Source organism: Cibotium barometz, chromosome 35 (genome assembly GCF_041138505.1).
Source record: "Cibotium barometz isolate CiBa-2024 chromosome 35, ASM4113850v1, whole genome shotgun sequence".
Classification (NCBI taxonomy): Eukaryota; Viridiplantae; Streptophyta; class Polypodiopsida; order Cyatheales; family Cibotiaceae; genus Cibotium; species Cibotium barometz.
In genome coordinates this window covers 50,917,388-50,944,902 of record NC_141080.1, presented here as the reverse complement: position 1 = coordinate 50,944,902, position 27,515 = coordinate 50,917,388, and positions in this window count along the sequence as shown.

Below are 27,515 nucleotides of genomic sequence, written 5' to 3'. Positions count from 1 at the left end.
TGATGATTAGATTGGGAAAGATTAGTATAATGTGGGTAAGGTAAAATTATAAATCTAACGGTTGGATTTTTGTAGATTTACTTAGGAAAATTTGTTATGACTGTTAGAGGCCCATTAAATCAATTGTAATTTAATTCTAGAAAATCAAATATTGAATCTTTCAATCTAAAAACTCTAGGTATCAATACTCTTGTTGCCATGAATTTATTAAAAAACATTTGGCTTAATTTGAGTATGGGAAGGTGCATTTTCAATCCTCCCAAGTGAAAATTCCCATATTGTGTCCACTCTCCCCTTTTCAAGTCTAAAACCAATCCTAGTTAGGTTTGGAAATCTAGGCTTGGTAAACTTCAAAGCTTAGATATCATTCCATGTGTGAGGCTTGGGTAGGCACAAATCTTATATATGCATGCCACTTTATGTCCACATCAGCTTCGAGAGGATCCACATAAGCAGCTTGCCACCTCACCTTGCCACCTCCACCCTCCATGTCAACATGGTCAACCTAGTTGACTCCCCACCTCATCATCCTAGTCATCATTAATGCCACATCTTCTTGCCACCTTTGCATGCCACATCATGGAATTACCACATCAACCATAATAGTGCCACATGTCAAGAGAATGCCACGTGTCATGCACGCATGTGACACGTGGCACCTCCTTCCCACCTCTCCTTTTTTTTTCAAAAATATATTTTTAAAAAAGTTAATTTAGTAATTTAGAGAAATAGAATATAAAATTTTAAATAATAAAATATATATAACTTATTAATAAATAAAAGAATTTAAAATCACTAATTTTAAAGGATTATATTTTGGAATTAGATCAATAATATTATTTTTAAAGTTCATGTTATTCAATTTTTTAAAAAAATTAAGTTTAGTATTTCTTGAAAATATTTTATGTAGAATAAACCTTTGAATAAAATAAAAAAAATACATTATAAAAAAAATACAGTTATATAATTATAAAATAAAAGATATATTTATATATCTAGTAATGATAAATATTTAGACTTGTTAATAAATATTATTAATAATATTTATTTCTAAGGGGATAATAGTCTATCTTCAATTATCTTTATGTTTATCTTAATTATCCAATCAATCTTAGATAGGAAATCCAATGAGATTTGAAGTGGATAACCTATTTTTCCTATATAATCACACATCTCTAGTACTATCCCATCATTGAGCCTTCATAATTTTTTCTCTCTTAGCTTCCTTGAGAATGGGTTCTCAAAGTCGTAGGAGTCGGAAACGTGATAGGACTAGACTTCCCCCCATCCACCAAGTTCAAGAGGAGGAGAGGAAAAGGGTAGCTCGTGAGAGAAAGAAGTGGAGAGCACGTCAACGAGCAACACCTTCCGTTGGTGATGATCCAAGCCTTGCTCCTCCTCTTCCACTTCCTCTCCCTCCACCCTCTTCCCCCCCCACTACCCCTTAGTTTAGATAATCCACATGAGCCCGCCCTTCCTGAGTCCCCTTCTCGTCTACAAGAACCCACCCCTCCTCCTTTGGGCGCCCATCGTGTGGATAGGAAAGAACTATCAAAGTCAGGGGCACATCGTCGTGCCCATGCAATCTTCCATTCCTATTTCAAAGACCTCACGCCTTCATCATCACAGGCATGTGTGCTTGATGCTTTGATCAATCTGCCCAACATGGCCAACTGCAGGGCGCTTTCTGACATTGGAGGAGGTCGAAGAGAGAGGAGAGCTGGCATGGTGGTGCTACAAAGTGTTCATCATTCCTATATAGTTATAACAAGAAAAGGAACTCTGCGGATGCTTTGGCTGCTCGACGGGCTATTGTAGCAGCCATAAGTAGCTCCCAAATGAATCCCAAATGAAGGGTAAGGTGAGTGCCACATCTCGCATCCTTTCCATATCATCACATGCACTTAGAGTTGGGTCTATTAGACAACAAAGTTTAGATGCCAATGAGGTTGGTGCTTTGTGGGTGAGTAGTGGTCGTGTAGTGTATAAGGGTGCAGAAAAGTGTCATTTACAGTGTCATAAAACTGTCATCAGAATTGTCATCTGAGTTGTCATCAAAATTGTCATCTGAGTTGTCATTTGTTCTGAAAGTTGTCATCAGATTTGTCGTCAAAGTTGTCATCAGAATTGTCATCTGAGTTGTCATTAAAACTGTCATCTGAGTTGTCATCAAAAGTGTCATTTAAGTTGTCGTCGGAAGTGTCATTAGGTTGGAATATGAAGAGTCACTAAAGAATTGGTTAGTTAGTTAGAGTCGCCTAGGAGTCTTTTTAAAAGGCATAGCCTTCTTGTAATCGTGTAAGAAAAGTGTGTATGTGTGATATGGGAAGTTGAATAATCAGTTTTCAGTTTCTCTCTCTCTCTCTCTCTCTCTCTCTCTCTCTCTCTTTCTCTTGAATTTCTGTGTAATGTTTCAATGAGAGTCATTTATGTTCTTTTGTGTAAACCTTGTTAAAGCTACAGCTTTAACACTTAACACTTGGCGATTCACGGTGGTTTCAACCACAGTGGTTGATTAGGATGGAGCCTACAATAGGAGCATGCAAAGCAAGTGCTGTAGATTCAGGCCTGCCTGCTGCAGATTCAAGAGGCGAAATCAGATTCAGGAGGCGAAATCAGATTCAGGTGCTGTTTCGAAATCAGATTCAGGAGGCGAAATCAGATTTAGAAGGCAAAATCAAATTTAGGAGGTAAAATCTGATTCAGACACGATCGAAGAAGAATCAGTTTGTCTATTTTTAAGAAAGGGTGTTTATCAAGCGAAGTCATGTTTAAGCATTTCATGAGGGGATTTTCTGAAGCGGAAGTTTTTCAAAGTGCCAACATCAAAAGGAGCTTTTTGAAGCGAATTCAAGAAGATGAATTTTTGCAAGGATGGAGTGTTCCAAAGGAGGCATATCGACAAAGAGAAGGATGGAGTGTTCCAAAGGAGGCATATCGACAAAGAGAAGATCGGATGTTCTACCTGGCGATGCGAAACCGGCAAGAAGCACGAATCTTGGAAAAGCTGATGGAGGAGTCTTTTGGTGAATCAATGCCAAAGCAATATTTTCAAAGGCACTTGACTTCTAATCAAGGGAATTTGTGGGTTCTCAATTGCTACGCAAATGTTCCCTCGTGCGTGCCAATGTATAAGGGTGCAGAAAAGTGTCATTTACAGTGTCATAAAACTGTCATCAGAATTGTCATCTGAGTTGTCATCAAAATTGTCATCTGAGTTATCATTTGTTCTGAAAGTTGTCGTCAAAGTTGTCATCAGAATTGTCATCTGAGTTGTCATCAAAAGTGTCATCTGAGTTGTCATCAAAAGTGTCATTTAAGTTATCGTCAAAAGTGTCATTAGGTTGGAATATGAAGAGTCACTAAAGAATCGGTTAGTCAGTTAGAGTCACCTAGGAGTCTTTTTAAAAGGCATAGCCTTCTTGTAATCGTGTAAGAAAAGTGTGTATGTGTGATATGGGAAGTTGAATAATCAGTTTTCAATTTCTCTCTCTCTCTCTCTCTCTCTCTCTCTCTCTCTCTCTCTCTCTCTCTCTCTCTCTTTCTCTTGAATTTTTGTGTAATGTTTCAATGAGAGTCGTTTTTGTTCTTTTGTGTAAACCTTGTTAAAGCTATAGCTTTAACACTTAACACTTGGCGATTCACGGTGGTTTCAACCACAATGGTTGATTAGGATGGAGCCTACAATAAGAGCATGCAAAGCAAGTGCTGTAGATTCAGGCCTCCTCTGCAGATTCAAGAGGCGAAATCAAATTCAGGAGGCGAAATCAGATTCAGGTGCTGTTTCGAAATCAAATTCAGGAGGCGAAATCAGATTCAGAAGGCGAAATCAGATTTAGGAGGTAAAATCTGATTCAGACATAATCAGGCTGTGTAGAAGATTGAAGAAGAATCAGTTTGTCTATTTTTAAGAAAGGGTGTTTATCAAGCGGAGTCATGTTTAAGCATTTCATGAGGGGATTTTCTGAAGTGGAAGTTTTTCAAAGTGTCGACATCAAGAGGAGCTTTTTGAAGCGAATTCAAGAAGATGAATTTTTGCAAGGATGGAGTGTTTCAAAGGAGGCATACCGACAAAGAGAAGATCGGATGTTCTACCTGGCGATGCGAAATCAGCAAGAAGCACGAATCTTGTGGAAAAGCTGATGGAGGAGTCTTTTGGTGAATCAATGCCAAAGCAAGATTTTCAAAGGCACTTGACTTCTAATCAAGGGAATTTGTGGGTTCTCAATTGCTACGCAAATGTTCCCTCGTGCGTGCCAATGTATAAGGGTGCAGAAAAGTGTCATTTACAGTGTCATAAAACTGTCATCAGAATTGTCATCTGAGTTGTCATCACAATTGTCATATGAGTTGTCATTTGTTCTGAAAGTTGTCATCAGATTTGTCGTCAAAGTTGTCATCAGATTTGTCATCTGAGTTGTCATTAAAACTGTCATCTGAGTTGTCATCAAAAGTGTCATTTAAGTTGTCGTCGGAAGTGTCATTAGGTTGGAATATGAAGAGTCATGAAAGAATCGGTTAGTCAGTTAGAGTCGCCTAGGAGTCTTTTTAAAAGGCATAGCCTTCTTGTAATCGTGTAAGAAAAGTGTGTATGTGTGATATGGGAAGTTGAATAATCAGTTTTCAGTTTGTCTCTCTCTCTCTCTCTCTCTCTCTCTCTTTCTTTCTCTTGAATTTCTGTGTTATGTTTCAATGAGAGTCGTTTCTGTTCTTTTGTGTAAACCTTGTTAAAGCTATAGCTTTAACACTTAACATGTAGCTAGGCATGATCACCTACTAGATGAAACCACTAGAGCCTTGATAGAAAGTTTTTGGGAGGAGAATTGTTATGCCTCGCCAGTTTTCAAGGCTTTGCATAAGAGAGTGACAAGAGGAGTGTTCATTGAGCACAGTGCTTGCTTTCTTGAAATGACCCAAATAGAGTTGTATTCTAAGTTTGTGGCTTCGTATCCAGAGCTTAAAATTGGGCAAAGGTCATTTGAGGGGTTTAAGCCTTGATTTGTGAGGTACTCACGTCAGCGTGACACATGTTGTTGTCGCTACCATGTTGAGTTCAAACTTTTTTATGATGTGTTCAGTTCTCTTAGTGGGTGGGCAGAGAGAGTTGCCTCTCATAGTCCTCGTGATTTCATCCACTCTCTTTTGTGTGCACGCACGGAGGATGCCTAGTTCCATAGGATGCCTTGTGTGGAGAGCAATTGCACATCATGTGGTTCACTTGCACATCTACAGATGGTAGATCTTGATGCAAGTGACCAAGAGATAGTGCCATGGCAACGTTATGAGTATGTGACACACTAGCTCCAGAGTGTTGGGACAGTCCAAGAAGTTGCAGCTCGTGGACAAACATACACCACGTTGTCACTTCATAGCCACATTTAGGGAGCATATCTATCCCTATATACGGCACAATCATTGTGCCAAGTGGCAAGATCGTCAGTTCCGAGCATGCTTGGCAGAGTTTCCTATTGGTGTAGTCGTCTCTGTGATTGATTTTGCAGAGAACTACACCTTCACACCTTTTCAGGAGATACAATCTGAGTATTACTTTCTCAGAGCAGGTATAGGTTATATTTCATAATATTTGTTTGGTGTTTGAGCTATATTACTTATTTGATTTTTTGTGTCCTAATCATCTGTATTGCTTACCTCACCAAGCTGCTATTATGGTCCACATTAGCTATCGACATGCAAAGACTCATGTAGATGGGATAGCAAGTACCCCCGAGACCCGTGTCATTATTTGAGAGTATCATTTCTATATCAGTGTGATCGTTCACATGATGCACATTTTGTGCAACACTGTTTTTGTCTCAATGACGATTTTTTACGAGATTGTGGGATCATACGTGGTCAGCGATGGGTTTGGTCGGATGATTGTGGCGCACAGATCAAGTCGTCAACAACAATTCTATTTGCTCTACAGGTAGTACTTATGTTTCTCTTATATTCACAATTAAACTAAATTCACTAGAACATCTTAAAGAAAACAATAACTAAGACTTTGTTTTATGGATTTATAGGTGGCATGTGTAGTCTAGTATCCCAGTGATTTGGTCATTCTTTGAGACTGGTCACACAGGAAGGGAGAGCATGATGGTGCGGGCGCGTGTGTGAAGGGAGAGCATGATAGTGCAGGCACGTGTGTGAAATGTGCCCTGAGGTGTCATCAACTGTGGCAGGATGCTGAGCGGTTCAGAGATGCGGGTCACGTAGTCAAGTGGTGCTCCCAACATTTGTGTGGGAGTGCACCATCATCGTATCCCAAACGTGATTCTTGGATTGTTAGGAGATTTTTTTGGCATGTGGATGGTGGCATGATTGACCGTAGAGCCTCCCATGATTGTGACACAGTACATGGCACCTTGGGCTTACATTCCATTATCAGGAGCACGTGTATGGCGGCCCCCATGATTTACACACGACGGTTTGCATGCTTCTGTGGAGCATGTATGGATGGCGATTGGTCACATTGTGCCTCGAGAGGATGGTCAGATGCATGGATACAGACATTCCTCTCCCCCGAGCATCCTTCACATCCAGTGTTGTCTGATGAGCACACAGGTCATATGTTCATGGGGTCATTTGTGATGACCTGACAGATTTGCTACAGGAGGGTGATGTATTTGCTGTTATTGTCGGTGAGGGAAATAGCGAGGGAGTAGACTACTATCTGATGAGTTGCACTAGGCCAAAGTGCATCCTTGACCTGGATACAATGGATGATCATGGGTTTTCTTTTAACGCCCATAGCATGATTATGGCAGGCCGGTTCTACCAGCAGATTTGACTTCATCGAGGGAGTCTTGAGTTCCAGCAGTGGAAGTGGGAGTTAGAGGCATTTCAGTTCTCTCATCTAGTGGTTGCTACCAGGCTCACTCTTGATCGAGTATAGAGAGCCGAAAACACAGTTCTCACCCTCGTTTTCGGCTTCGACGAGTGGATGACCATGAGAGCATTCTAGAGCAGTTGAGAGCTAGAGAGGGTGCTCCTGACTAGATCTCTATCTTGATAGTGTGACTAAACTCAGACTAGCTGGGTTAGCTCACTTACATTTTACTTAGATTTTTGGGAGTGACTAAGGGGTAGCTCATTTTCAAAATACCTTGATCTTTGGAGTTAGTGGCTAAACCCAGAGTGGCTATGTTAGCTCATATTCTGATGTACTTAGTTGATGTTTATATCATTATGAGCTTTCTCATTATTGAGAATCATTGCATTTTAGTTGATGTTCATGGTTTTTTGATTTTTTAACACTTTGGCTATCATATCGTTTGTTGAAAATCACAATCACCATATTGTTTGTTGAAAATCACCAAACTTTGCAAGCACTAGGCGCTATTTACTAACCCGAACATACTCCGATCATGATTAAACTTTGCAAGCATGTGGGGGTGGGCCCCCCCACATGCTTGAAAAGTTTGGTCCCCATTGGAGCATGTTTGGGTATGATGGTATGGGGAAGGCCCGGATTTTCCATGGCCTCTAAAGCACCAAGAGACTTGAAAAGTCCGCACTGGGCGCTAATTACTAACTGAACATGCTCCGATCATGACCAAAGTTTGCAAGCATGTGGGAGGGGCCCACCCCCACATGCTTGCAAAGTTTGGTCCCCATCGAAGCATGTTTGGGTACGATGGTATGGGGAAGGCCCGGATTTTCCATGGCCTCTTAAGCACCAAGAGACTTGAAAAATCCGCACTGGGTGCTAATTACTAATCCAAACATGCTTTTATTGTGACTAAACTTTGCAAGCATGTGGGGGTGGGTCCTTCCCACATTCTTGCAAAGTTTGGTCCCCATGGGAGCATGTTTGGGTACGATGGTATGGGGAAGGCCAGGTTTTTCCATGGCCTCTTAAGAGACTTGAAAAATCCGCACTGGGTACTAATTACTAATCCAAACATGTTCTGATTATGACCAAACTTTGCGAGCATGTGGGGGTGGGTGTCCTCCAAATTCTTGCAAAGTTTGGTCCCTATCGGAGCATGTTTGGGTACGATGGTATGGGGAAGGCCCGGATTTTCCATGGCCTCTTAAAGCACCAAGAGACTTGAAAAATCCGCACTGGGTACTAATTACCAATTCAAACATGCTCTGATTGTGACCAAACTTTGCAAGAATGTGGGGGTGGGCCCCTCCCACATGCTTGCATAGTTTGGTTCCCATCGGATCTTGTTTGGGTATGATCGTATGGGGAAGGCCCGGATTTTCCATTGCCTCTTAAGCACCAAGAGACTTGAAAAATCCGCACTGGGCACAATTACCAATTCAAACATGCTCCGATTGTGACCAAACTTTGCAAGCATGTGGGGGGGGGGGTCACCCCCACATGCTTGCAAAGTTTGGTCCCCATCAGAGCATGTTTGGGTATGATGGTATGGGGATGGCCTGGATTTTCCATGGCCTCTTAAGCACCAAGAGACTTGAAAAATCCGCACTGGGCGCTAATTACCAATTCAAACATGCTTAGATTATGACCAAACTTTGAAAGCATGTGGGGGTGGGCTCCCCCTCATGCTTGTAAATTTTTGTCCCCATCGAAGCATGTTTGGGTACGATGGTATGGGGAAGGCCCGGATTTTCCATGGCCTCTTAAGCACCAAGAGACTTGAAAAATCCACACTCACCGCCACTAATTACCAATCCAAACATGCTTTGATTGTGACCAAACTTTTCAAACATGTGGGGGTGTACCCCTCCCACATGCTTGCAAAGTTTGGTTCCCATCGGAGCATGTTTGGGTATGATGGTGTGGGGAAGGCCCGGAGTTTCCATGGCCTCTTAAGCGCCAAGAGACTTGAAAAATTCACACTGGGTGCTAATTACCAATCCAAACATGCTCTGATTATGACCAAACTTTGCATGCATGTGGGGGTGGGCTCCCCCACATGCTTGCAAAGTTTGGTTGCCATTGGAGCATGTTTGGGTACGATGGTATGGGGAAGGCCCTTATTTTCCATGGCCTCTTAAGCACCAAGAGACTTGAAAATTCCACACTGGGCACTAATTACTAACCCAAACATGCTCCGATCATGGGGGTGGGCTCCCCCCACATGCTTGCAAAGTTTGGTTCCCCCCCATCGGAGGGGTACGATGGCATGGAGATTTTCAACAAACAATATGATAGCCAAAGTGTTAAAAAATTTTAAAAAATCAAGAACATCAACTAAAATGTAATGATACTCAATAATGAAAAAACTCATAATGATATAAACATCAAATAAGTACATCAAAATGAAAATGAGCTACACCCCAGCTAGTCCGAGGTTAGTCTCACTGCCCATAAATCTAAGTACAATGTAAGTGAGCTAACCCAGCTAGTCTGAGTTTAGTCACTATCAACGGCAACCCAATCAAAATCGTCATCTCTAACTACTGGTCGACGTGCGCGTTGAGGCTGCTGTGCGCGTCAAGGAGGCTGTGCGCGTCAAGGAGACTGTGCCAACTGTGGGGGTCGTCAAATATCTACGGGGAGGTTTGCCTCAAAGGCAAGATCATGAGCTAGTGCCGGTGTACTCAGGAGCTCACGAGTCCCATAAGCTGCTATAGCCCTCTCCCTCTCTCTATGTCGTGCTACTGCAAGACATCTCTGTCTGTAAACCCAAAATCTATAATCAGCAATGGTACCTGTCTGCCACTCTGCTCGTGTAAGCTCCTCTGCTGTAAGGACACGCTGCTCATGAGAAGCAGCACTACTGCTAGCACCATCACCCGAGGTGCCACTAGGACCAGCACCATCCACACGCTCGTATGCTGTGATCTGGCTCTCGTGAGGGACTCTCTGGTATGCATCAAACTCATGTGCACTCCACTCAATCTCTGGAGGCACCTCAGGCTCCTGATCTCTGTCATCAGCAGCGTCGAGTCCCAAGTCAGTAGTAGCTGAGGTAAAATCAAGAGGCCTGCCAGTCCTAGCATCTACTCGAGTGAAGCCTGGGTGAAGATCATCAATGCCCAAAACTCTATATGTTGCTAGGTCAACGCGTGCATGGCAAGAGGGACATGTTGAGAAGCATACTAGCTCCTGGGTGATACAAGACAAATGGAAAAAAATGTCCACATCCCAGAGCATATCCACCAGTACTGTCAATGTCCTTGATACAGAGAGCACAACAGGCATCACGAAGGAATGGTGGTGCGTCCTAAGGGAGAGGTCATCAAAAAACCTCTGTAATAACAGGTCGTGGATATAAAGGCAAGTAGGGCACTCTCACGTCTGAGGATCTATGAAACTCTCGAACATGCAGCAGCAACTGCTCTGCCCTATGCTATGCAATCCGCTCCATAATCATGTGATGCTGCACCTCAGCTCTAGAACTCTCTACCTCAATCCGAGCCTACACAAAAAAGTAAAGCATAAAAATAATTGATTAGTCTCTCTCATTAGGTATTACTTAAAGAAATTTATAACTTAGGACCTTAATTATAACTCTTTTACGTGCAAGAGAAACCTACCTGCTGGATGTCAGACTCTCTCACATGCCGTGCCTCAGCAGTAGCTGCCTTTGTCGTCTGTAATGCAGCTCTAAGGCAGTCAATCTCCGCTCTCGCCTCTACCAACTCCTGAGTGAGTCTCTCAGTGGTAGGTGTGGGAACCTACGTGACACAATCAACCATGCTGCTCATGTAAAAATATAGAAAAGTACATATAAACATGTATATAAATGACTAAAAAAACTTAAGAAGTAATAAATATGTAAATACCTCAACATCTGTCGGTATCGATCGTGAGAACAAGCGCACCACGTGCTGGATGCTCTCCATGGTACTCCGTACGTCGATGCCAACCTGGGTGCCAAGAGCCTCGACTGCCGACATAGGCACAAATGAAGGATCTGTAGGAGCTACATGAAGGGCTGGTGGAGGCCGCCTACCCTAGTCCTACAGATGGCCTCGGCCAGCAATACCACTTGGCTGATGGCTAGTGTAATCCACCTCCTCCCCTAAGACAAACTCCGCATATAATTGCTTTGCGAAGTATATGGGAATCTAGCGATTGTTTGGCATCCTCCCATACAACATAGCGACTATAGATATGTGCCGCCATACGAGGATGCGAACACCGCGAAATAGTAAGGGGCTTTCTCGCCCCAGGCCTCATCCCATGACTATCGAGGAAAAGATCTAAGTAGGCTCAATCTGTAAGATCCTTGACCCCACTGCACAACGAATTTGGGGGTGCTGGCAGCGGAAGTAGCACTTCTTGCCCGGGGCAGGGTCCCACACTCGAGGCCTCGCCCACGGATATCCAGACAAGAGACTAATCCATCGGTTCTTCCAAAATTGAACTCGGAAAAACTTCCCTTGCCCAGAAAGCACGGGCGATTCCTCCAAGATAACTTTTCTCTAACGTAGTCAAAAGCCTGAACTAACTGAACTGATCTGACCAACCCGTAAGTCCCATAGTCAGATCAGGGAAAAGATTGTACTTGGATCATAGAGACCAACGCTTTTTTCCTCATTGAGAGGCACAGCCGTTGATTCTTTTCCATTGAACAATTTTTATCCACGATTTACCTTATCTATCGTACTATACAGAAATTGAGTCTCGTTTATAGATCCATCAGTCCAGCCTAACCCCATCCAGTCCCATGGGTTAGCCAACCACCCAACCACTGTAGTGATGGGATCCAATTAGGAATTTGGTTAGGTTTTGTCCCGGGTACTAGGGAAAAGAGTTTCGAGGCCCCCTAGCCGGATATTCATGCAAACATAAAGCTAGTCACACCACTTACACACCCAATACGAACTTGCCTTTTTAACAGATTCAACAATCTTTAAAATAATCATTTAATGAAACCATAGTATTACTGATCATAATCCTCTAATTATCTAGTTGAATCCTAATTTCCAATTCATTCCTTGATCGGTGTACCTATTGTATCATTGGCAACGAGAACGCTCACCACCTGTTCAATAGTTCCTAGCTCATAGTACCGGACAATATAATCACATATAAATATCCAGATGGAATCTTCATTGAAGATCAGCAAGATCAACCAATAGATCCATATAAAAGAGCCATGGACTCATTCGTTGAGGAGACCAGCAAGGTCAATCAACCAGATCCATGCCCGAATTTAGAAAACAACTCTTACTCCTTGTTCCAATATCTTCCCCGATGTACTTGTGGGTATCTTCGAGGACCCAGAGCCCGAGCCCCGTATGGTCAGCACCCTCTAGGATTCTTCGCAAGTCACCTAGAGCTTCACTCATAGGCCGCTTCCTTGGTCCCTCATCCACTGTACCGGAAGCTCACCATTTAAATCAAATGGAGGCTGGTCAAGACCTCGGCAGACCTTGCTACGCGAGACATCCTCCGTTGACTCTGCATTATAGCAGTTGCAACTTTAACAGATAGGTCTCCACCACGACCTCAATCACAAGATGGTCAAAATGCTTTCCCAGTATTCTTGACATAAAACAGTCATTTGAAAACAGATTTCACATACAAATACATTTTCAACAATATTTCCATCTTTTCTCATTACTCCGCATCCTTTCACATTAGTCCCCATCTTTTCTCATCTTACCACAATTTTATTTTTTTCATCTATCCCTATCACATCACATCATTCCCACATCAAATCACCTCCAATCGCATCATCCACACATCAATCCACATCATCGATACATCCATCCACATATCAACAACATCAATCCACATCATCCATACATCCATCCACATCAATCCACATCATCCATACATCCATCCACATCAATCCACATTATCCACACATCCATCCACATCATCCATACATCCATCCACATCAATCCACATTATCCACACATCCATCCACATCAATCCACATTATCCATACATCCATCCACATCAATCCACATTACCCACACATCAATCCACATTATCCATACATCCATCCACATCAATCCACATTACCCACACATCAATCCACATTCATTTCATAAGTATTCCCACTCTCATCTAATCACATCTTTTTCTATCTCATCACTTACTTCCTCATTTATCCTCATCAGGTCTCATCCTCTTGCATCTACCACATCTCATCACTTCACCACTTATCGTTCATTCACATCATCCCGATTCACATCACATTACATCCATTCACATCCTGATTCAAATACTAACACATTCATTCACATCCTATATCATTCATTCACATCCCGATTCTCACATGCTAACACATTCATTCACATCGCATATCATTCATTCACATGCTATCACATTCATTCACATCTCTTATCATTCATTCACATCCCTTATCATTCATTCACATCCCGATTCACATGTTTACATCTTGATTCACATGTTATCACATTCATTCACATCCCTTATCATTCATTCACATCCCGATTCACATGTTTACATCCTGATTCACATGCTATCAGATTCATTCACATCCCTTATCATTCATAACTATCCAATTTACATCACATCTCATCGCCTCAATTGTCGTTCATATCCATCACATTTACATCCACATGTATTCTCCCACATACATCCACATCCATACTTATCACATACACATCCACATCTATCCTTTCACATACATCCACATCCATACTTATTACATGCGCATCCACATCTATCCTTTCACATACATCCACATCCATACTTATTACATGCGCATCCACATCTATCCTTTCACATACATCCACATCCATTCTTTCACATACATCCACTTCTACTCTTCACATACATCCACTTCTATTCTTCACATACAACCACATCCATCCTTTCACATACACACATCCATCCTTTCACATACATCCACATCCATCCTTTCACATACACACATCCACATCCATTCTTTCACATACATCCACTTCTATTCTTCACATGCATCCACATCCATCCATCCATTCATTCACGTTTATCTGATTCACATCACATCTATCCATCCATTCATTCACATTTATCTTATTCACATCACATCTATCCATCTATTCATTCTTATTTATCTGATTCACATCACATCTATCCATCCATTCATTTACATTTATCTGATTCACATCACATCTATCCATCTATTCATTCGCATTTATCTGATTCACATCACATCTATCCATCCATTCATTCTTTTATAAAAATCAACTTTAGTGGGAATAACACTTCTATAAAAATCCATTTATACATCTATTAGTGCATAAATTCAATTCTAAGGAAAATAACACTTTTGAAATAAAATAAAAATAAATCCCTTTATGCATCTTTCTATGCATAAAATCAAAATTGATGAGAATAACTCTTTTGAAATAAAAATAAATTCTTTATGCATCTTTCTATGCATAAAATCAAAATTGATAAGAATAACTCTTTTGAAATAAAAATAAATTCTTTATGCATCTTTCTATGCATAAAATCAAAATTCATGAGAATAACTCTTTTGAAATAAAAATAAATTCTTTATGCATCTTTCTATGCATAGAATTTAATTTTAATAGAAATAACACTTTTATAATAAGAATATTTCTACTATGCATTTTTCTATGCATAGAATGAAAATAACACTTTTAGAATATGCAAACGATGGGATTACTCTTTTTTATTAATAAAATATAAAACTTATTTCACAAAATTTAAGAAAATTTTACCATAACCTCCTTTCTATGGCTAACCATTTTTCAATTTTTCCTATTCTTAAGTTACTTAGAAATTATCCCCAAATGGTTTAAAAGCATTCTAAACTAATCAAATTCCGCTTTTAAAAGAGAAACAATACAAAAAGTTTAATTTTAACAATTAGATTACTTATCTAGGATAAAGAAAGGCTGAATTTAAGAAGAAGAGAGGGGGAAAGCTCATTTTACATTTTAAAACAAAACAAAAATTAGAAAACGATGAAAAGGAATAAGAAAAAGTAGGATTTCTAACTTACATGAATTTCTGGGAGCTTTCCTTTGGCTTGATGGTTTGAGGGATCTACTCTTGTTTGCAACAAGAGTGGCCACCAATTCTTTAGAAGAGGGAATGGTGAAAAACTAATGAATTATTAATAAATTCACAGTTTTTGACTCTGGGAGAAGTACTGTAATAGTGCATAAAACACTATTATCCATTTACAAAGGGGGAGGCTTCATTTATAGGAAAAAGTGAGCCTCTAACCAAGCAAACTAATTCTAGAATTTTCCAGATCAGTTTGGTCAAAATTTGGCCATTTTTAGGTCAGCTTAGCTTACTTTTTGGATCTAGTTGAAGCAGGAGAGAGGAGAGATGAAAATATCTCATTATTTCTGAGTTTAAAACTCAACCAAACAAGTGAAATAGGCACCTCCTTCATGAGGTGAATTCCCCCACACTGAGGTATCAAAAATGCATCATTTCTCTAAATATCTCTTCTTTTTTAACTAATATCCTTGTCCTTAGTCAATTGTTAATCTTATGTGAGTATTTACTCATTTTTTAGGAATTTTCTTTATTTCTTTAATTTATCTCCTCCCTACATTTGGATTAATCTAATTGGCCCCTCAAAACCTTAATCTATTTTTTTTTTTTGAAAATTTGGACCCTTAGGATAAGGCCTTTTGAACAGATTAAAATTGATTTCTAATGCACCTTCTGAAAATCTTTTTGAACTTCTGTTTCGGGGGAATTTCTTTTAAAAAGAAGAGATATTTTTTCATCCAAAAATATCTAAAAATTGAATAATCTCTCTCTAGAATATTTTCTCTCTCTAGGCTAAAACAGGGTAAAACAGGATCTTTCTCTAGAACATTTTTTCTCTCTAGGCCAAAACAGGGTAAAACAAGATCTTTCTTTTATTTCAGAGAGGGGAATAATTATAAGATCAGAAGGGCAGGTTTTTACACCTGCACACACCTCAAAAGCCGGAGGGAGGAATCTTACATCCTACCCCACTTAAAAAATGCGAGATGTTCTCATGTCGCAACATTAGAGGACAATTCATTTCCTTAAGATCCAACTGATTCTGGGGTTCCTTATACTGTGGAGAACATAACAAAATCCTAGGATAAAGATCCCTTATATAAAACTCATCATTAGATAACAATTCACTCAGATCATAACATTCAAACCCTTATCACAATAATGGTTTATTAGACCAAAATTTCTATCTGAACAGTCCATGGAAATTTTCAATTTTACAGATTTTTAATTTGACACCTCTTAACTTGATCCACTGGGTTAACTGTTATTAGCAGTAATCTGCCAGCACAATCCACTAATCTCATAGTGATTTGTTGAAGTCGTTAACGTCATTCCAGCTAACAAACATCATCACAGGGACTCATCCCATTCATCCTCATTGTGGTTTTGCTCAGTTTAATACATTTCAATCAAAATTCAGGAATCATTATTTTTCAATCAGAATCCAATTCAACTCATCAGTTCTCAACCAGAATTTTAAAATAATATCAACCACATTCGAATTCATCATCTGGACAGCAGTTTAGCTTATAATTTCAAGATCTTAGATTTACTCGTATATACTGCCAGTAAAGAGCTGCAGTTATACCCTCGGTATATATGGGTAATCACAGTCCTTGGAACTATAAGGTAAATACCATCATGTCTAGGCCTCAAGCAAGTCAAGGATTCCATACAATTGCGGTACTTCCATCTGGAGACCCAATTACCAATTTACAAATTTCAGTTTGAATATCAATTTATTTGAATTTTATCACACAATTACAACCCTTTAGTGCTTCTTCATAAATTTTTGACATTTTTGGCTTCTCGATTGATCCTCATTGGCCAATTTGCTCTGATACCAGCTGTAAGATCCCTAACCCCACTGCGTAACGAATTTGGGGGTGCTAGCAGCGGAAGTAGTACTTCTTGCGCGGGGCAGGGTCCCACACTCGGGGCCTCGCCCACGGATATCCAGACAAGAGACTAATCCATCGGTTCTTCCCGAACTCGAAGAAACTTCCCTTGTCCGAAAAGCATGGGCGATTCCTCCAGGATAACTTTTCTCTAACGTAGTCAAAAGCTTGAACTAACTGAACTGATCTGATCCAATCCGTAAGTCCCATAGTCAAATCAGGGAAAAGATTGTACTTGGATCATAGAGACCAACGCTTTCTTCCTCATTTGAGAGGCACAGCCCCGTTGATTCTTTTCCATAGAATAATTTTTATCCACGATTTATCTTATCTATCGTACTATACAAAAATTGAGTCTCGATTTACGGATCCATCAGTCCAGCCTAACTCCATCAAATCCCATGGGTTAGCCAACCACCCAACCACTGTAGTGATGGGATCCAATTAGGAATAAATATCCAGATGGAATCTTCATTGAAGATCAGCAAGATCAACCAACAGATCCATATAAAAGAGCCATGGACTTATCCGTTGAGGACTAGCAAGGTCAATCAACTAGATCCATGCCTGAATTCAGAAAACAACTCTTACTCCTTGTTCCAATATCTTCCCCGACGTACTTGTGGGTATCTTCGGCGACCCAGAGCCCGAGCACCGTATGGTCAGCACCCTTTAGGATCCTTCACAGGTCACCTAGAGCTTCACTCATAGGCCGCTTCCTTGGTCCCTTATCCACTGTACCGGAAGCTCACCATTTAAATCAAACCGAGGCTGGTCAAGACCTCGGTCCTTGCTATGCGAGACGCCCTCCGTTAGTAGTTGCAACTTTAACAGATAGGTCTCCACCACCTCAATCACAAGACAGTCAAAATGCTTTTCCAGCATTCTTGACATAAAACAGTCATTTGAAAATAGATTTCACATACAAATACAGTTTCGACAATATTTCCATCTTTTCTCATTACTCCGCATCCTTTCACATTAGTCCCCATCTTTTCTCATCTTACCACAATTTTATTTTTTTCATCTATCCCTATCACATCACATCATTCCCACATCAAATCACATCCAATCGCATCATCCACACATCATCCATACATCCATCCACATATCAACCACATCATCCATACATCCATCCACATCAATCCACATCATCCATACATCCATCCACATCAATCCACATTATCCACACATCCATCCACATCTTTCATACATCCATCCACATCAATCCACACGTCAATCCACATTATCCATACATCCATCCACATCAATCCACTTCTCAAAAGGACTCATAGCTAAGATTAGCGTTAATGGAGTAACGAATTGTTTTGCTGGAATACCAACTCGCTGACATTTATCACATTTTTTGACAATAATGATAACAATCTTTATATAAAGTTGGCTGCCAATATCCTACAAGGAGAACCTTACGAGTAGTCATCTCACTTGCAAAATGTTCTCCACATGGCTCATCATGTATAGCCTTCAAAATAGTTGGGACTTCATCCTCACGTGCACATCGACGATAAATTCCTTCCTACGGGAAATATTTATAAAGAGACCTACCCAACAAGTTATAAGACCTAGATTTTAACAAAATCTTTTTCTTTTCCCACTTATCCATGGCGATTGGATATTTAGCAATGCTCAAAAAGTTAGCAATGTTTGCATACCACGGAACTTGTGTTTCTACTAAAAATAATTGAGATTCGGGAAGATCGTCCTCTACACCTACCTCCTGGTCATCCGTCAATAATCTAGATAAATGATTTGCTAACATATGCATCTTTTTCGCTTTTGTCACTACTTGAAAATCAAACTCTTGAAATAAGAACCTTCAATGAATCACTCATCCTGCTAACTGCAGCTTATTCAAGAGGTATTTCAAAGCCTCATGATCGACATAAAATATAAATTTATTTCCTAGTAGATAATGTCGAAACTTCTCAACTAAGAACACCATTGATAAACATTCCTTTTCTATCATTGTATAGTTTCGCTCCATATCACTTAGATTCCTGCTCGCATAATATATAAGATGATCCACTTTATTATCATCAGATTAGCATAAAACAACAGTTCACTGCTGTCTCATGAAAGCATCTGTATGGATATGGAATTCCTTTATCCAATTTGGAGGTATCAAGATCGGATCTTCTACTAACTTTTTTTTTGAGAAGTTCAAAGGCCCTTTGACACGTATCTTTCCACACATATGGATTGTCCTTCCGTAACAATGTAGTCAAAGGCAATGTATGCAAAGTTTGCAATAAAATGCCGATAATAGTTAACATTATTGTGAGCAAAATAGGTAATTGACGAGGGTTACCTAAAAGATTCCCTCCCAAAATGTGTGAAATCTCAAAAATAGTTTAAAAACATAGTTTTTTGAAAACACATCTAGGATTCCATGTATAAATTTAAAAATTACATGAATTTTGCTGATTTTTTCAAGATTGAGAACACGTTTGACCTTCATAGATTTATAAATTGTTGTTGTTTGTGACGTAAAAATAAACTTGACTTACAAAATGGCATAGGAGTCTACACAACTTAAAAAAATATCAACCTTTTTCAAATAAAAAATTATTTTATAAATTTCATGAATGTAAGACACTTTTTTTAATGCACTTTCTTGGGAAAAATTCTACCACTATGCATAAATATGCACATTATTTAACAAGCACTCAAAAAATACTAGAATACATAACAATATAAGCTCCATAATTTATGAAAAATCCTACAAACATCCTTAAGTCTATTTCTAGACCCAAATAGCAAAGCCTTTAGTATATACTTACCTTGATAGTTTGCATGACATAATTATTTGCTCTATTATTTATAAGCAAATAGTGGGCATGATATACAACTAATGCTAAGCATTTAAAGAGGTCAACTTATAGGTGTGCAAAGGTATACAATTCATATATGTGGTGGTGGCAAAAATTCATAGTATGCATATGTTGATGTTTGATCTAGATAGCCATTATCAAGAATGTAGATGATAGTATATCTAAGAGTAGACAGATGATACCTCTCACCAAAGGTGGGAGTGGATGAAGTGTGTGATGCTCGTGCATTTGCCATATCTGCAAACACAGATATAGCATCAGTAGGTTTATGACAGGTCAATCTAGTTCCTAATTGTATACGGATATTTCTCCTCTTAATGTACTCTTGCTCTTTTTACTATTGTTTTTCTTTTCTTTTCTTTTTTGTGTATGAAGCTATATATATACATCCCCTTGAATTTGGCAATTACATGGTCAGGGGGGGGAGATTAGGGAGGAAGTAATAGAATGTCGAGCATGAGTACATGCTCCCCCTTTCCTTGGGTAGATCATATTTTTTGCAATGATGTTGCAGCCTCTTGGAACCAATTTGTCCAGCGGGTCATAGGTGGTGATGTGGGCAGATAGCTTTTTATGACCCTTGTGGCCACATCAAATTGCAGAGATGATAGTGTACGCTCCCATGAACGAATGGAGGAAATGGTTTCCGACGATACTTTTACAAAGGGAAAAATAGACTCATCGGTCTCTTGTTGGGTGTTGACAAGAGTAGGTGTAGAGCATGAAGAAACTTCTATATCAACGTGTGCCTAGCATGAGGAGCTGGAAGCTTCATGTGGCTCCCCCCTTCCTGAGCTAGGTGGTATTGATCGATATCGTTTGGGAATCCAAACTAGCTCTGGAAGTAGTGGTGCGGAGCACTCTGTTACCTTTCCCTTACCACGGTCTTGAATTGTCGTTGGGGTGGCAACATTTGGTTTGCAAGGTTTTACAGGTGATGTAGAGGGATTCAGCTTATGTTTAGAGACCCAAATCTGGTCATTCCCTTTGTAGTACCCTTGGGCTACTAATAATTTTTTAGGAATCCATCGTGATGTTACATTGCCTCAATATTGCACTTGGTGGCTAACATCCATTTACGCCCTAAGTTTACAGTCCCCTCCATGGTACCAGCAGGGCATAACCAAAAAGCTTTGAATTACGGTCCCCTTGTCATAGGCAACCGGAGTGTGCAAAATTCCTAAGACAGGGGTTTTCTTCTTGTTGATTCCTTTAAATTGGATAGCACTCTTGGATAAAGGTGGTTTTCCAAGTTGACACGACACGCCATATGTTAGCAAATTGTGTTGAGTTCCTGTATCCAATAATGCATTATACAGCACCTCCCCATAAGGACTCTGTAACTCAATTGGGTATCTTAGAGGTGGGTCAGATTCCAGTGAATCCTCCTCTGCCTCCTTGAAAAATGCTTGCGTAATCCCCAAGTTGGCTTCTCGTTGGTGCCTAGCACGCTGTTGACGTTCTTTGGCTTCAATTCTTAATTGTATCTTCTTAAGATTAGCTTGTTCTGTAGCTGCCTTCTTCTGATGGATTGCATGTAACTCCTCTTGGCTCATGGGGTCATAGTATCTTTTGAATTTACTCCCATTGAGAAATCTAATAGTTTCAACTCCGTCGAGAGTCTCCACTCGGATGGTACCTTGCGGGGTAATTTCACATACTCTATACGGTCCCTTACCAGCATCTTTGAGCTTCTTCTTTTTGTTACGCACTCCATACATCAGGAATTTATCCCCAACCTTGATGTCCTTGTCTTTCAAGTGGTGATCAAACCATTTTTTCCTTCTATCCTTCTCCACAAGGGCATTGTACACAGCCAATTGTCTTTCTTCGTTTAGCCGCTCAAGGATATACATACGCTTTACTAAGGGATTACCATCCCAACCCTGTTGCTCACAAGTTCAAAAGGACAACTGAAGCGTGTGATTATATTTTCAAAGAGGAACTTGGCTATTGTCCTTGCATCTGCCTTACGTGTCGCTTTCGCTTCAGCCCATTTGGTCATATAGTCAGTGGCCACAATAATATAGGGAAATTGTGTGTTACGGGCCGCTGGGCTAATCGGACCTACAAAGTCTAAACCCCACTTTTCAAATGGTTGGTTTACTTTAATTGGGTGTAGGGGCATTTGATCTTTCCGCTGGGGTTTCTTATAGTGTTGGCATTCATCGCAACCCTTCACAAAAAGTGATGCATCTTGGAACATAGTGGGCCACCAATACCCTGATTTTGTAAGATCTTTCGCGCAGTTAAGTCTCCTGAGAAGTGACCACCGGCTATGCCCATATGTGCCTCTTGCAAAATGTATAGATACTCATCCTCTAGGGCACAACGCCTAAGAACGTCATCTTTTCCTCTTTTATAAAGAGTCCCGGCTACTATCAGGCAATAGGATTTGCATTCCTTGATCAGCTTTCGAGCTAGATCTTTACGAAGCTCCTTGGGTGGAAAGCCATTAACCAAAAAGTTAACAATCTTCTCACTCCATTCAGGCATTGTCTCCACCATGAACAGGGAAGTGTCAGGTAATTCATCATCAACTCCTGTAGGAGCTTCACCATTAGGTATGCGAGACAAATGATCAGCCATGACATGTTTTTTGCAAGGTCTCACAACAAAGTGAAATCAAACTCAAGAAGAATCAATAACCATCGTGTGATTCTTCCTGTGGAGCATGGTTTGTTTACCAGATATAACAATGCTTGATGATCCACATAGAAAACAAACTTGGTGGTGGCAAGGAGATAATAACGAAATTTCCTTACTGCATATATCATTTCCAACCCTTCTCGCTCCTTAGTGGTGTAGTTCATTTCAGCATCGTTCAACTGGCGACGACTGGCAAAGCTAATGGGGTAGTCTAGTTTATGTTCTCCAGGTTGAGTTAGTACACACCCACCAATAGCAAAGTTTGATGCATCAATATGCACATGGAAGATTAAATCCCAGTTAGGCATTCTCAAGATTGGAGCACTGGCCAAGGCCTTCTTTAATAGCTCATAGGCACGGTCACAGTCTTCGGTCCAAATAAACTCCATGAGAAGCTTGTACAATGGTCGAGCTATCTCAGCGAAGAATAAAATAAACCTTCGATAATAACCAACATGGCCCATAAAGCGTTGGACTCCCTTATAGTTGGTGGGTGGGGGCAGTTCCAGAATGACCTTGATTTTACTCTCGTCGGTGGAAATCCCATTTTTGGACACTATATGCCCTAGAATAACTCCGTGTTTAACCCAGAATTGGCATTTGCAATTTGAAGAAAGGATTCAATGAGATTCGATATAATCTACACCTTTCAAATATTTTTCGTAAACACATCAAGTGCTCGTCCCAAGAAGAATGAACACAAAGATCATCTAAAAAAGCTTCACAAAAGTCCCTTAGATATTCCTTATAGGCTGTGTTTATCAATCGTTGGAATGTTGCAGGTGCATTGGTCAAGCCAAAAGCCATGACGCGAAAGGCAAACACTCCAAACTCCGTGATAAATGCTGTTTTAGCTTGGTCCTCTACTACAATTGTGATCTGATTGTAACCAGAGTATCCATCTAAAAAGCTATATGCCTCCTTGCCTGCAACTCTTTCAAGAACATGTTCAGAATACGGCAAGGGGTAATGATCCCTTCTAGTGGCTGCATTAACCTTTTTGAGATCAACGCACACTCTGAGTTTCCCATTCTTCTTTGGTACGATGACTATCGGAGAAACCCATTCTGAGTGCTCAATAGGGTATATGAATCCATATTTTACAAGTTTTTCAATTTCCTCTTGTACAATCTTTGCATACTTAGGATTCATTGGGTAGGGACGTTGCTGGACTGGTTTAGCAGTGCTAATCATTGGAATCGTGTGTTGCACCATAAAGGGTGGAACACCCTTCATATCATGATATGTCCAAGCAAATATGTCTCTGAATTCCTTAAGAAGCTTCTTGAGTGTAGCTTCCTCCGTCTGGGTGAGGTCTTGAGCAATAAAAATTGGGTTAGACTCCTCACCTGGATCTGCTAGTTCTATCTCCTTAACTACCGACGGGCCATCGAGACACTGCTACTCCCATTGGGCTTTTGTGTAGACGACTTTACATTCCCCTGTGGGTAAATGATTTGAAATGCTCGGGCGTGGGGTGTAAGTCTACCGGTTCCTGTTGTGCCAGTTTTTTTCTTTTAATTCTGCATCCTTTTGTTGCTGAGCTAACTCTTGGTTTTGCCGCCTTCTCGCAGTACGACTTAGTTTTGGCTTCTCTTTGATTTCTAATTGGGCGACGTCATGAGGTTGCGGAATACACCACATGACACTTTGGAGGTATTGTCCCCAATTATCCGCTAACTTCCGATGAGCATCAATAGCTCCTACATAACTAAGCCATTCTACAGTGGATTTCTCTTTGTTTATTGTAGTTTGTACATTAGCTCGATAGCGTTGTCGCTTATGTCTCGTTTTCTTCTTACCAAGTTTTTGATTTTTGTTTCTGTTAGATTCGGACTCACTTGGTCGATCTTCACTTGTGTCCCCCTCTCACTCTCGGATGAACTGCAAGAGGTCAATGTCCTAGGCCTTGAGCACATTGCTTCCACACTTGGGTGAATATTTGATTCATACCCCCTATCAGGCTCAGAGTCAGTTTCTTCTTGAGATTCAGACGACTCAGAGTTGCATTGGTCAGAGACTTTGCTACTGTCAGTGTCAAGGGAGTTTGCCACTTTCTTGCCATCAGGAGTCAAGTGCATAACACCTATCATGTTTATTGGCACTAACGGTGGCATATCTTGCCCCTCAGGCATTACCCAACTTGTGCCTCTATTTCCCCATGTTTCTATGGTTGCCGCTAGGTGTACCCAATCCACATTATCCGACTCAGTCATACCCGGTAGGACATCCATATAAGGAGAATCTTTCCCATCATCAGTCTCTTTTTTGCATGTATAGCAATACTTTAATGGGGCTGAGTGAGTAGTGGTATCCGATCGATTTTATCGATGATAACCTTGCTTCCTAAAGGATGCACGTGACCATTCTCAAGATCAACTCGACTGACACAGTCCTGGAATTCTAGGTAGACATGGTTTTTCAACTAGTCATGCACCATTTGTGCTTCCCTCATGAAAGGACATCCTAAGATCATTTGATATGACATAGGATGCTTGGAAAAATCCATTACAATGAAAGTATGTCTTACCTTGTATCCCAGAACCTTGATCTTGAGGTCCCTTAACATCCCAATAGGTTTAGAAATAGTTCCGTTTGCCATCTTAACCACTATGTTTGTGACTTCGAGGTGAGATCTTCCCATAGATTCCCAGCCAACAGTTTTTAGTCACAATGCTCACTCCAGCACCACCATCAAGGATTCCCTTTAGAGTTAATCCCTTGGTAGTAATGGGGAGGGTTGCATTAGATTCATCACCTTCAAAGTACTGTCCCAACTTGTTAACAGGTATTTCCACAACCGAGAAAACTTGGTTGGGTTGTAGATCCCAATGTTCCCCTTCATCTTGAAGTGTGTCAAGTCTATCTATATTTGCAAATTGTGGTAACCCCGCCTTCAGTTCTCCATTAAGAAATGCCTGAAGATCTAAGAATAGCTCAGGATCTCCGTATAACTTGGATATGATCGTGGTTCTGATTTCAGAGGACATGAAATCCATTAGCTTGGACACATTCAACGGTACTTTTTGAGATATCGGCCCTTGGCTAGGGACTTGTGAAGATGGAATCACTTCCTCTTCGATAGGGTCAGGCATTCCCTCACTAAACATTCTTTCAAGTAAGAAGAGTATTTGCCCACTTCCTGATGTCCTATCCTCACTTTCTTCCCGAATGATACTAGGTATAGCTAACGGTTTATGGCTCCTGTGAGGCTGAACTTGTGTAGGAAACACTGTGTCTGGAATTTTGATTCTTCTAGGGTCTGCTGGCTCCAATTCTCTTTGTGTTTCTTCCACCAAACCTCTTAAGTGTTGCACTTGTTCAATCTCCTCAACTGGGTTTGGGTAAGTTCCAATCTTTTTCTTGAGGGTCTTTGGCCCACGTGGCTTGTCTTGGGGAGTCTTAGTCAGTTTAGGTGGCCGAGAGGGCATTAGCTGACTTGGTTGTGGGGCCGGGGGAGTTTCCTTTTGTTTCCCCTGATTTATGTATTCGCTTGATTCTCCTTCATTGAGCTCCCGAGCGGGGTCCTCCCTTAAAGTAGTGGCTTTGGTCCCCATGGTTTCTATTGAATCAGAATCATCTTCAGGATCATTCATATACACGGGGTCGTCTCCTATTCCTATGTTAGTCTCTTTGAACTAGGCTTGGAGCTCGTGGCATTAAGTGATCTCTTCCGTCGCATTTTCTTTTTCTTTGCTCGAGCAATTGATGTAGTATCCCTCTCTTCGAGAATGTAGTTTTGATTTTGAAGCATTGACCGTGTAACTACATTCGCGGGTACAACAGGTGTGGTTCCTCGTGCCTCATTGGTGACCTCAACCAAATTCAATGGCGTAATCTTGGGTGCACTAGGATTATGTGGACATTAAGCAATCAAATGATCTATGCCAAAACGATTACACGTAAGTACCGGCATTCCCAATGTGCTCCCTTTATTTGGTTGCATTTGAGTAGCGATCTTCTATAGCCTATTAGGGCACTCCGCTACACGATGCGGTCCACCACAATCATAGCATTGAAGAGGTGGTCTCCTCGCCAAAGTATTAAGGTTTTTTCCTCTTGAGCAGCAACTTGATATACAGGCTTGACTTGCCCGAAATGATCCTCCATGTAGTACTCGGGAGTCATTTCAAACGTATCAATCCCATATGAAACAGTGGGGTCTATCTCCTCTTCATAATCTCCACACGCACTATGTGACTCACAACCCATCTAGTTTATAGGGGTAATCCTTGGATGTGGAGGTTGTGGTCCTAGCACTGGCGGTGGTAACGGCACAGACTGGCCTACATTTGGGTTCCTTGGAACTATGTTTTGTGACGGTTGCTCGACAGGTGGTGCGGGTACTTGAGGTGTGTTTGACCAGGCTAGTGGTGCCTGATTTGCTAACATACGCTTAAGTACTACGCAATCCTAGATTGATGGCCATACTTACCACATGCATTGCAATTCCCATTGAATTTGACTCTGAATGTGGGACATTCACTCGTGCTATGTGGTCCAGAGCAAACCGAACACCATTGTTGCTCTCTTCTTGGGTACATATGGCTATTTTGAGAAGCTCGATTATCCCTAAAGTATTCTTAGAGAGCCTTAGTAAGGTCAGTCTCGTCACAGACATTTCGGATATCTTGGGCTCCTTGGCAATAGGTTTTACCGTCATTGGCTCGTGCCCAAATACTTGCGAACTAACAGATTTTGTCTCTGAAGACACCTTTTTACCTGCAACAATCATCAAGTTGTCTTCTAACTGGATTGCATTGGCAGTGACTGCTTCCCACGTCGTAAGACCTCTAATGACTAGGCCATTGTATATATCCTCCTGGCGCAATCCTCGGATGAATCGATCAAGCAGTTGGTTGTTATTGAAGCGCTCCATCGGGAATACAGCAAGAATTTAGATGCTTTAATCGACTAATAAAGTCTCTCACTGACTCCCCTTCCTCGCGTTCAGCTTTTTGGATTTGAGATGATACTCCCCAAAGCACACCCTCACGTATGTATTCTTTCAAGAACAATCTCTTGAGAGTAGGATAGTGAGTACGCTCTTCAACCCTTAAAGTTCGATACCAATCTCTGACTTTTCCACTCAAGGTTAAGCCTAAGGCTTTACACTTATGTAGCTCATTGTGCTCTTCCAAGGAATCACACACGTGTTCAAAAACTTCGATGTGCTTCCTAACATCTTCGTTACCACACTGAAGTTCTGAGTGAGCTTAGCAACTTGTACCGCCTTGCTTCTAGGCT